Raw genomic sequence first — 12,940 nt, forward strand, 5'->3', positions numbered from 1 at the left:
CCCTCCCTCATTTCTCCCCCACCCCCACCCCGGCGTGGTCAGACTGGGGTCGCAGTCCCCACCCTTATACTGAATCGGAGGGTCTGGGTGGCGCCCCTGACTGCTTTTCAAGTCTCAGGCGAACCTGATGCTTGGCCAAGGTTGAAGCCCAGCCCGCTGTTTCAGACCCGCGTAGCTGGAGCGCCGTGTTGGCTCCCTCAGGGTCCGGGTAACCCCAGGACAGCCGTTGCAGGGAGGGTGGTCAGCTTTGCAAGTCTAGGTTTTATCAAATGCCCCCACACAGATCTGGGGTTGGAGAAAGGACATGGGCCTTGCAAAACTGGATAGCCTTGTGACCTCAAGGACGGACACTCCCTCTTGGAAGGCAACTGGGATGTTTATAACAGTTGCTAAAGTCCGTTGCAAAAAAAACAGCGTAGTATTTACGTATAACCTAAGCGCATACTCCTGTGTAAATTACATCATCTGTAGATTACTGATACCGTGTAAATGCTATATAAATAGGTGCTGGTATGCTGCAAATTCAAATTTTGCCTTTGGGAACTTAATGGAACTTTTAAAATTTTTGACCAGGCTTGGCTGACTGAGCAAGTGGAACCCAAAGATACCAGAGGGCCAACTATATAATAACCTAAAAAATATAAGGACCTCTGAAGGCGTACTGTTACGTTATGTTCCATGTGAACAACGGAGATTAAGAGAAAAATATGTTGCCCGTAAATTACGGGTAGTGAAAGTTTGTTTTTATAATGCCAAATAAATATTGACTGCAACCGTCTGGTTTGCTGAGAAAGATGACATAAACCCCGAATTGCAGATTGAGAAATAGACTTTGAAGGATAACTTTTTCAAAACTGCATAGCTGTTGCTGGAATAGGGACCAAACCTGATTGTTTCAAATATGTTGCCTTTGCCACTCTAACAGCCTGGTTTTCAGCTATGATATATCTGTGTGACCTGTACAATTCATTCACTGAGCAAATAGTTATTGAGTGGCTACTGCGTCAACAACAGACACTGCTCTAGGTGCTAGGGGTACCACGGTGAACCAATTAATCCCCCCACCCGCACTTCCCAGCTAATATTTTGGGAGTCAATGATCAATTAAAGAAATATGCACTCTAATTTTAGATATTGAGACATATCATGTTTTACGAATAGGCAAGCTAAGAGGATAGGGAATGGCGGTGGGAGGCAGGAGAGTGCTGTCTTAGAAATGTGTTAAGAGGAAATTCCCTCTGGGGAATCTTGAGGTGCAGAAACCTGAATGAAGAGAGGAAGCTACGGTATAAGAGAAAAAAGCAAGGATTTGGTTTGAGCAACTGAAAAAATGAAGTTCCATTGCTGAGCTGAAATAAGTTTTTAGATGCATCTTAAATGTCTGATATTTATATAAATGAGATCTGCAATATTTAAATCCATGAAATTGGAAGTGTACCCAAGACAAGAATGAGTTTAGGTAGAGAGATGACTAAAGACTGATACCTAGGACACTTCAGTGTTTAGAATTCAAGGAGATATGAGGAGAAACCAGGAAGGAATACTGAGAGAGTCCAGCATGTTATGAGGAAAACTTTGAGAGCATTCAGCCTTAGAAGACAACAAAGTGTTTCACAGGAAAAGAGGTAACTAATTCTTCCAAATATATTGCAGATTGGTCAAATAAGATAAAGACCGAGAATGGATCATTTCACAGAGAATGAAAAGATAACATATTTTTATTCAAATGCTGTTAATGGCAGTTGCTTGAAAAAAGGTGGCTCCTTTCTGCATAAGTTCCATTTTTACAGAAATACTGAGGGTTATTTGAGAATATCTATCAAAACTTTAATGTGGGCCTTTTTTGATCTTGTAAGTCCACTTCTAGAAATTTATCCTAGAGTAATAAGTACATGTATACACAAAGATATATATAAGAGTGTTCCTCACAGCATCAGTTTAAATAGTAAAAAGCATATCTCCATCAGGATGGATGAAGTTGTTAAACAATGGATATACAGCTATAGATGCTGTGTAAGATAGCTTGTCACAAATTATTAAATCATCAAGGCAGGTTATCCAGTAAAATGTGTAATACGATTTCTATTAATATATTCAAAGCAGACTGTCTCTGATTACATTATCAAAAATGACCCCTCACTTAGCTACTTGTTAGTTTATCAAGATAGCCTATTTTATTCACAGCACTTATCACTATCTAAAATGATTTCATTTATTTATATAGCGGTTTGCTATCTTTTCTTTTTCCACCAGAATTTTAGCTTTATTAGAAATTTCCTGTCTTGTTCATGATTATGTTTCTGCTGCTTCGGGATGTAATTTTTTAAATCTAGTTTTAGAGGAAAAAAAGGATATTTCTAATTTTCCTGGTTTAGTTATTAACTCTACTCTCATACTTATCAATACTACTTATTTTACCCCTACCTCATTTTTATTCACACTAGGATTACCTGTGTAGATTTTTAAAAATATTTATGCTTAGACTGCACTGTAGACCAATTAAGTCAGAACTTGGGGTAGTGTCAGAGTACCAGTATTTTTTGAAGTTGTCTTTGAGATTTTAATGGGTGGACAGGGCTGAGAGCCACTAGATTAGATGATATTTGAAGTATAATTGTAGTGATTCTAATATCAAGAATACATAATAGGGACATGCTTTCTTCAAATACCAGTTTTTCAAACAAATCATATTTTGCTTTTACTACATTCCATAGTAGATGGAATCATAATTTTTCTCCTCCTTTCAAAATACTTCTTTCTTTATTAGGTGTAGGTGTTGACCTATTCCAAGAATTTCACAAAAGACAGACCCAAAATATGAATTTCACCTTTGCTGGAATGTTTACTTTTTGTGGGATCACTTTCCTAAGAGTTTGTTAAGTTCTCTCATGCTTGATGAAGCCACTTTATGTTTGTCACTTCATTAATTAGGAAAATAAAGACTAACAGGCCTTACTTTATCACTTTAGGAAGTCCCTTTGCTATTCCCTTGACCTCTGTGATGCGTTGACCTAGCAACAGCTCCTTTGATGTACAAACATTCTTTTGGCAAATAGTGCAGGGCAGCCCCTCATATTGAACAATTCAGATTTCTTCTGGGAACTGAACTTGGAATTGGAATTTTCTCTTGTGCCTGATATGGTAAACATTTATGGTTTTTACTTTCTACTAAATGAAGCATAGCATACTGTATTTTTCTAATGTGAATATTGATAGATCTTATGAATGTTGTAAAAGAATTCAGTAGTTATGTACAGACCTAAAATCATAGAATAATTGTGTCATATGGCTGTATTTTATTTTTCACTTCAGACTTCCATTATATTTTTATTATATTTTTGGAAGAACAGTATTATCACTTATATGAGTTAACTTTGTATTTAAGAGTAGTGTTTTGTCTTTTTTTTTTTCCTGTTGGGTTCTTTAGTTGTTCAAACTGTATTTTGGGGGCCTAGTATGTTCAAGCTGGTTTTAGAAAAGGCAGAGGAACCAGAGATCAAATTGCCAACATCCCCTGGATTATGGAAAAAGCAAGAGAGTTTCAGAAAAACATCTATTTCGGCTTTATTGACTATGCCAAAGCCTTTGACTATGTGGATCACAATAAACTGTGGAAAATTCTGGAAGAGATGGGAATACCAGACTACGTGACCTGCCTCTTAACAAATCTATATGCAGGTCAGGAAGCAACAGTTAGAACTGGACATGGAACAACAGACTGGTTTCAAATAGGAAAAGAAGTACGTCAAGGCTGTATATTGTCACCCTGCTTATTTAACTTTATGCAGAGTACATCATGAGAAACGCTGGGCTGGAAGAAGCACAAGCTGGAATCAAGATTGCTGGAGGAAATATCAATAACCTCAGATATGCAGATGACACCACCCTTATGGCAGAAAGTGAAGAGGCACTAAAAAGCCTTTTGATGAAAGTGAAAGAGGAGAGTGAAAAAGTTGGCTTAAAGCTCAACATTCAGAAAACGAAGATCATGGCATCCGGTCCTATCAGTTCATGGGAAATAGATGGGGAAACAGTGGAAACAGTGTCAGACTTTATTTTTTTGAGCTCCAAAATCACTGTAGATGGTGATTACAGCCATGAAATTAAAAGATGCTTACTCCTTGGAAGGACGGTTATGACCAACCTAGATAGCGTATTAAAAGGCAGAGACATTACTTTGTCAACAAAGGTCCGTCTAGTCAAGACTATGGTTTTTCCAGTAGTCATGTATGGATGTGAGAGTTGGACTGTGAAGAAAGCTGAGCGCCAAAGAATTGATGCTTTTGAACTGTGGTGTTGGAGAAGACTCTTGAGAGTCCCTTGGACTGCAAGGAGATCCAACCAGTCCATTCTGAAGGAGATCAGTCCTGGGTGTTCATTGGTAGGACTGATGCTGAAGCTCAAACTCCAATACTTTGGCCACCTCGTGCGAAGAGTTGACTCATTGGAAAAGACTCTGATGCTGGGAGAGATTGGGGGCAGGAGGAGAAGGGGACGACAGAGGATGAGATGGCTGGATGGCATCACTGACTCGATGGACATGAGTTTGAGTGAACTCCGGGAGTTGGTGATGGACAGGGAGGCCTGGCGTGCTGCGATTCATGGGGTCGCAAAGAGTCGGACACGACTGAGTGACTGAACTGAGCTGAACTGAGTATGGAATGATAGAGATAAACCAGAAATAGATTCTGCTCTTAATGTACCTTTAATATAGTAGGAGAGATCAGATTTGTACCTCGTACGATACTGAATGAGATAACAAAGGAAATGCACAGATCATATACTCTTAAGAATTAGGAAGAGAGAGAGATTATTCTCACCTTGCATAAATCAAGGAAGAAGATGGTACTTGAGATACTGTAAGATCAGTTCATGCTTCTGGGAATATATTTTGGCCCACACAGTAGCTTGTTTCTTAGAAGCAGTATAAATGAAACTCGTAAGTTGTTTTTAAAAGAGCATAAGATTCATAAAATGGTAAAGAAATTTCAAAAATAGCAGAGGATAGAATTCTTAAGAAGACCTTTGTCTCCAGTATGATCCTTGTTCCAGGACTGAGGAGCAGATTATTCTTCCTTTTCAGTTCACCAAAACTTGTCAGTTCAGTTCAGTTCAGTTGCTCAGACGTGTCCGATCCTTTGCGACACCGTGGACTGCAGCAAGCCAGGCCTCCCTATCCATCGCCAACTCCCAGAGTTTACTCAAACTCACATCCATTGAGTCGGTGATGCCATCCAGCCATCTCATCCTCTGTCGTCCCCTTCTCCTCCCGCCTTCAATCTTTCCCAGCATCAGGGTCTTTTCAAATGAGTCAGTTCTTTGCATCAGGTGGCCAAAGGATTGGAGTTTCAGCTTCAACATTAGTCCTTCCAAAGAATATTCAGGACTCAGTTCGTTTAGGATGGACTGGTTGCATCTTCTTGCAGTCCAAAGGACTCTCAAGAGTCTTCTCCAATGCCACAGTTCAAAAGCATCAATTCTTCGGCGCTCAGCTTTCCTTATAGTCCAATTCTCACATCCATACATGACTACTGGAAAAACCATAGCTTTGACTAGATGGACCTTTGTTAGCAAAGGAATGTCTTTGCTTTTTAATATGCTATCAAGGTTGGTCATAACTTTCCTTCCAAGGAGCAAGCATCTTTTAATTTCATGGCTGCAGTCACCATCTGCAGTGATTTTGGAGCCCCCAAAAATAAAGCCTGATACTGTTTCCCCATCTATTTGCCATGAAGTGATGAGCCAGATGCCATGATTTTAGTTTTCTGAATGTTGAGCTTTAAGCCAACTTTTTCACTCTCTTCTTTCACTTTCTTCAAGAGGCTCTTTAATTCTTCGCTTTCTGCCAAAAGGTTGGTGTCATCTGCATATCTGAGGTTATTGATATTTCTCCCGGCAATTTTGATTCCAGCTTGTGTTTCCTCCAGCCCAGCGTTTCTCACGATGTACTGTGCATATAAGTTAAATAAGCAGGATGACAATATACAGCCTTGACGTACTCCTTTCCCTATTTGGAACCAGTCTGTTGTTCCATGTCCAGTTCTAACTGTTGCTTCCTGACCTGCATACAGATTCAAGAGGTATTCCCATAGAAGAATTTTCCAGAGTTTGTTGTGGTCCACACAGTCAAAGGCTTTGACATATTCAATAAAGCAGAAGTAAATGTTTTTCTGGGACTCTCTTGCTTTTTCAATGATCCAATGGATGTTGGCAATTTGATCTCTGGTTCCTCTGTCTTTTCTAAATCCATCTTGAACATCTGGAAGTTCATGGTTCCTATACTGTTGAAGCCTGGCTTGGAGAATTTTGAGCATTACTTTGCTAGCATGTGAGAAGAGTGCAATTGTGCGATAGTTTGAGCATTCTTTGGCATTGCCTTTCTTGGGGACTCGAATGAAAACTGACCTTTTCCAGTCCTGTGGCCACTGCTGAGTTTTCCAAATTTGCTGTCATATTGAGTGCAGCACTTTCACAGCATGTCTTTTAGAATTTGAAATAGCTCAACTGGAACTCCAGCACCTCCATTAGTTTTGTTCGTAGTGATGCTTCCTAAGGCCCACCTGACTTCACATTCCAGGATGTCTGGCTCTAGGTTGATGATCACACCATCATGATTATCTGGGTCTTGAAGGTCTTTTTTGTATAGTTCTGTGTATTCTCGCCACCTCTTCTTAATATCTTCTGCTTCTATTAGGTCTATACCATTTCTGTCCTTTATTGTGCCCATCTTTTCATGAAATGTTAACCTTGGTATCTCTAATTTCCTTGAAGGAATCTCTAGACTTTCTAATTCTATTGTTTGCCTCCATTTCTTTGCACTGATCACTGAGGAAGGCATTCTTTAAGTCTATTCTTTGGTTCTTAGAAAAGGAATTGATACAGTAATGATTTTAAGTATCAAATAATTAAAATAAGGCAGAGACTAAAGTTTCATTAGAGATATTTGTTCTTTAATTATTGTCTTCAGTATTAATAAATCTAGAATAAAGTAATAGAGGCATTTCAAAATAGATTTCCAGGGTTAGTAAAGAAAACCAGGGCTTCATACTTTCAGCTCAATATTCTTCAGCTCACACTCTCCTGATATTTTTTGTTCTGTAACTGTTCCATTTTCTGGGAGATACCACCAGCAAAGGAAACTCATACCCTATTTGCATGCAGCCCTTTCGTACACAGCTTCTAAATGCCGCATTTCCCCCACTAGAGTTCATTCTCTGATCTTAAAAAAGAAATCTCCATCTTATTGCTTAATAAAATATATGGATAATAATTTGGAGGGTGTCTTTCTTCTATTTCTCTTATTGAAAAGAAAGATAATATGTGAATTGAACCGGGTAGGGAAAATAGATTTAAGGCAGTATTGAGTTCTTAGGAAATTGAATTTATAAAATTCATAATGTGAGGTTACATTTTATGTTCCTCTGGGACAGAAAGAACACTATGAGCTATCACATGTTACATTAACTCATTTTGGATACTAGCTTTTGACTGAATCTTGAAGGATATAGTTATATTTCCTATAGATTCAGAAATTGAAGGAAATTTGCAAGTCATGTATCTAAAGATATGATTCACAAGTAGCATTTAAGTATGATATTATAAGTGCAAATGTGTATATCAGCAGGCTATTTTCAACCAGGTATAATTTAAGCACTGTTTTGATACTGCCTTTAGAAATTAGATCTGTCTTATCTCCAAGCTACAGGTTCAGCGGGCAGCTTCTTCTGAGGTCTGGCTAAACTGTAAGGATCTGACGTGGAACCTTCGCAGAGACATTGTTGAGGACGCTGGGCAGACCTCAGCATCTTTTCCTGACCACTCTATGAAAACTCTTCTTGGAAGCACCTTGGTTCACCATTAGTAGATCTGGTTCATGCTTCTTTTATCTCCAGCATGTCAAGCCCTGTCCAGTTTTTAAACCACTCAAATCCAGGGAAGCTGGCTACTGCCCAAAGCAAAGGGCCCCGCAAGGCTAAGCCATTGGAAGTCAAACATATATCACTTACACATCTCAGAAAAATAGCTCAGGGGTGAGTTGTACTCTGGCATTCATTTAATTTTTTCCGTTCTCAGGAGGAAAAGGTAAAACAGCCTCTTGCACAAGTGAGAGCTAGCAGAAAGGAAATTCAGTTCTGTTTGCCCCCTTGCCTGTGGAGCACCCTTCGAATGCATGACTCAAGACATGAGTCAAAGATTTCATTTCTACTTCCTGACTTAACTCTAGAACAAGGAGCAATGAAATTTCTGAATCTAATGGAACCTCAAAGTGAATTTTACTTATTTTTTCCTTTTTGGTGATTCTGATATTTCACCAAGGCCAACAATCCCAAAACAATATAAAAAATAGACTATAAAGGGCCTCTGAGTTAATTTTATCCAAGCCTATCATTTTGCAGATTAGCAAACTGAACACTGGAAAGAGGCCACAGTGACTTAAGGGCAGAACTGCATAGTCTGACTCTCATCACCTTTCTGTTGTCCCATATTACCCCCTTGATATACAGCCTTGTTTTATTAGGGCTGGAACTGATGAGACTGTTTCTGGAAATTAAATACCCTGTTGGGTCAGATGATATTTTTAAAACCGTTAGACAGATCCATTTATTCTTTAGCTTGTAACTCCTAGGAGATGAAATCTGAGCTGTGGGGTAAGGATGGGGGCTTAGGGGACTGGTTTATTTCCATCCCCTATTGTCTTTAAATGAGAATAATTAACCTAGTTTCTTCCCTAGGAAAGGAAATGTATTATATTAAAAGTAAATAAGTCAACAGATGAATGGATAAAGAAAATGTGATACATGTATTCTTTAGAAGAATATTCTTCAGCCTTTAAAAAAAAAAGGAAATCCTGCCATCTTCAACAACATAGATGAACCTGCAGGACATTATACTTAGTGAAATAAGCTGAACAAAGACTGATACTACATGATCTCACTTATGTAAAATCTAAAACAAACTTACAGAAACAGAGAGTGGAATAGTGATTTCCTGAGGTGGTAGGAAGATGGAAATGAAGAGATGTTGGTCAAAGGGTACATTAGTTATGCAAGATAAATAAGTTCTGGAGATCTAATGTTCAGCAATGTGACTATAGTTAACAATACTGTATTGTGTACTTGAAACTGCTAAGAGTTTAGATCTTAAATGTTCTCATGACAAAAAAAGAAAATGGTAACTGTGTGAGGTGATGGATATGTTAGTTAGCTTGATTGTAAAGATTATTTCACAATGTATACAAATTTCAAAACATCACATATTTTATATATAATTTTAATTTTCAAGTATACCTCTATGAAGATGGGGAAAAGAAGTAACTGATACAATGAAGAAGGACACTGTTCCACAACCTCTAACTCCTTTCAAGTGCATAAATGCTCATAAATCCCTCTAGAAATATAAAAAATTGTTTTACCATTCTCACAAATTTTAATGCCATAAAATATATATTTAAATATTGGTACATTATGAAATTTATAATAATAAAATTGTCTTATTATCAACATGTCCTCATTTAACTATGAACTTTATTTTAAATCAATTATAAAACAAAATGCTTGAGTTTGCAACAAGTAAGTTTAAAAATAGCATGTTTTAAAAAAAAAATAGTATGTTTTCTTTGGGACTGTGTGTCTGTGTTAGTTGCTCAGTTGTGTATAACTCTTTGCAATCCCATGGACTGTAGCCTGCCACGCTCTTCTGTCCATGGGATTCTTCTAGCAAGGATAATGGAGTAGCATGCCATTTCCTACTCCAAGGGGATCTCCCAATCCAGGGATCAAACCCATCTCTTATATCTCCTTCATTGACAGGTGGAGGGAGATTCTTTATCACTAGTGCCACCTGGGAGTGAAGTGAAGTGAAGTCAAAGTCTCTCAGTTGTGTCCGACTGTTTGCGACCCCAGGGACTATACAGTCCATGGAGTTTTCCAGGCCAGAATACTGGAGTGCGTAGCCTTTTCCTTCTCCAGGGGATTTTCCCAACCCAGGGATAGAACTCAGGTCTCCCGCATTGCAGGCAGGTTCTTTACCAGCTGAGCTGCGTAGGAAACCAGTGCCACCTGGGAAGCCCTACGGAAAAGTATAGAGACTAATACATTTCCCTCCAAATTTGCTTTAGTTGTTCTTTTAAGAAAATAAAACTTCACTGATAAAATTGAAGACCGTTTTGTAACCTCTCATCCTCCAGTCTTGGGTTGCACGCATGCGTGCATGCTGAGTCACTTCAGTTGTGTCCAACTCTTTGCCACCCTATGGACTGTAGCACGCCAGGCTCCTCTGTCCATGGGATTCTCCAGGCAAGAATACTGGAGTGGGTTGCCATGCCCTTCTCCAAGGGATCTTCCCAACTCAGGGTTCGAACCTGCATCTCTTATGTCTTGTGCATTGGCAAGCGCGTTCTACACTAGCGCCACCTGGGAAGACCCTCTTGGGGTGGGTAATATAAACAAACAGTAGAATCAGACATCAGGCAGTAAGAATCTTTGCCACTCTTAGCTCTAGGGCAGGTCCTGGGGCCTCTGCTGCTGAGCATTAGCCATCTTGGTAAGGGAAGTGAGTGGATCCAGGGTCTGGGGTGTTGAGAGATGAGGGTGTTAGGGTAGCTACTATTACAAGTCCATGTGAAAGTACTGCTGGACCACCCTGGACCATTTTTTTTTTTTTCCAGAGATGATTTCTGAAGTAAGTGTATAGCCTTTGTGTTCATGTTTTTAATGTTTAGATATATGTGAATGCTTCTTATATTGTTTTGGCCATTTTAAAAATTACATTAATGATATTCTACTAAACCTAACTTTCTACCGTGCTATTTGCACTCAGTCTTTTTGTTGTTCAGTTGCTCAGTCAACTGTTTGCGACCCCATGGACTGTAGCATGCTAGGCTTCCCTGTCCTTCACCATCTCCCAGAGCTTGCTCAAACTCATGTCCATTGAGTCAGTGATGCCATCCAACCATCTAATCCTCTGCCGTCCTTTGACGTCCTTTTGTCCTCCTGCCCTCAATCTTTCCCAGCTTCAGGGTCTTTTCCAGTGAGTTAGCTCTTTGCATCAGGTGACTAAAGTATTGGAGCTTCAGCTTGCATCAGTCCTTCCAATGAATATTCAGGGTTGATTTCCTTTAGGGTGGACTGGTTGGATCTCCTTGTAGTCCAAGGGACTCTCAAGAGTCTTCTGCAACACCGCAGTTCAAAAGCATCAATTCTTTGGTGCTCAGCCTTATATGGATGTTTTCTGTTGGTTAGTTTTTTAGTAGTCTTTTTTTGTTTTATTTAATGGACTTTTTAAAAAAGTTGGAGTATAGCTGCTTTATGATGCTGTGTTAGTTTGTTTGTATAATGAAGTGAATCAGCTATACATATTCGTATATCCCCTCTGTCTTGGACCTTGCTCGCACCTTCTGCTCCTGCCATCCTATTCATCTAAGTGACCACATGGAGCCCCAAGCTTAGCTCACTGTGCTATACAGCAGGTTCCCACTAGCTATCTACTTTATACTTGGCTGTGCACATATGTCAATCCCAGTCTCTCAATTCATCCCCTGCCCTGCCCATGTCCATGCATCTGTCTTCTACGTCTGTGTCTCTGTTCCTGCCCTGAAAATAGATTTATGTTTTTGAGAGTAGTTTTTTTTATTCATATAAATTTAGGCTGTGCATGATAATTCCTGCATAGAATTCCATTAAAAATTAATATATCAATTTTTATACATTTTAATTTTTTTATTGTATAAGCAAGCTTCAGCAAGCTTCATATACAGCACCCCTCCTTGTTCATTTCTTCTAAACTATGAAATGAGAAAAGAATTGGAAAGAACTTGTTTATAAAAATTAACTGCAGATTTAATATTTCTTATTTTTATAAATTAAAAGTCTAATGGAACATAATGGTTACTGTTTTTTCTTTTTATTATTGGTGTTTGAAATCTTAGCAATATTGTGATGTGTTAAGAATTTAGCACATTTTAATCAATTTGCTCTTTTGTTTTATATCAGGTACATTGTCAAGTTAATCATGCTTAGTTCATGGTACAATATCATCTTTCTGTACAGGGCTCCTCTTGCTTTACTTTTTCACCATCTCCATTTCTGTCTCATCTAATATATTTGATGTATGTCTTTGGATATATATATGCATCTTTTAAAAATATGTAGTTTTGTTTTGTGAATGGATTTTTAAAAAATATACATAGGAAAGAACTATAAAACGTATATGCACAGGTTAGGTAATAAAACAAATACCTATAAACCCACCACGCAGTATCTTAAAACACTCCAATACCTTAGAAGCTTCCTCTTTGCCCCTTACTAACTGAATTCCTTTATTCCTACCTACACTTAAAAATAGTGGGTATTTTGAGTTTTGTGTCAATCATTCTCTTGCTTTTCTTCCTAGTTTTAGCACTTACATAAGAATCCCTAGTAAATATTAATTTTATGTTTAAAAGTTTACTTAATGTAGTTATACTATTTTTGTCTTTTTGTTACTTCTTTCACTTCATGAGATTTGTGTCACTTTGTGTGCATTCAGTAATGATTCTATTGTATGAATATACCATGAATTACCCATTAAACTCTTACTTGAAATGTGGGTTGTTTTCAGTTTTTGCTTTTTCAAGTAACTGATAATCTTTGCTTTTAACTGGAAAGTTTAGTCCGTTTACATTTATTGATATTATTGATTATTTGGGTGTCTTTCTATTAGCGTATGTATAATCTACTTGTCCTGTTATTTTGCTTCCTTTTCTCTCCTTCTATCATACACAAAACTGATTGTTTTTGTTTTGTTGTATTGCATTTATTTCTTTTTTTCTCATTATATTTTTTTTCTTCTACAAGTTTAGGAGTTATATGCTGTATGACTATTGTTTTAATAGTATATTAGTTATTTTAAAATATATACTCAGCAAAGTTAACAGAAGTTTTTATGGTTACTCTTGAGAAAT

Source organism: Capra hircus, chromosome 10 (assembly GCF_001704415.2).
Source record: "Capra hircus breed San Clemente chromosome 10, ASM170441v1, whole genome shotgun sequence".
Classification (NCBI taxonomy): domain Eukaryota; kingdom Metazoa; phylum Chordata; class Mammalia; order Artiodactyla; family Bovidae; genus Capra; species Capra hircus.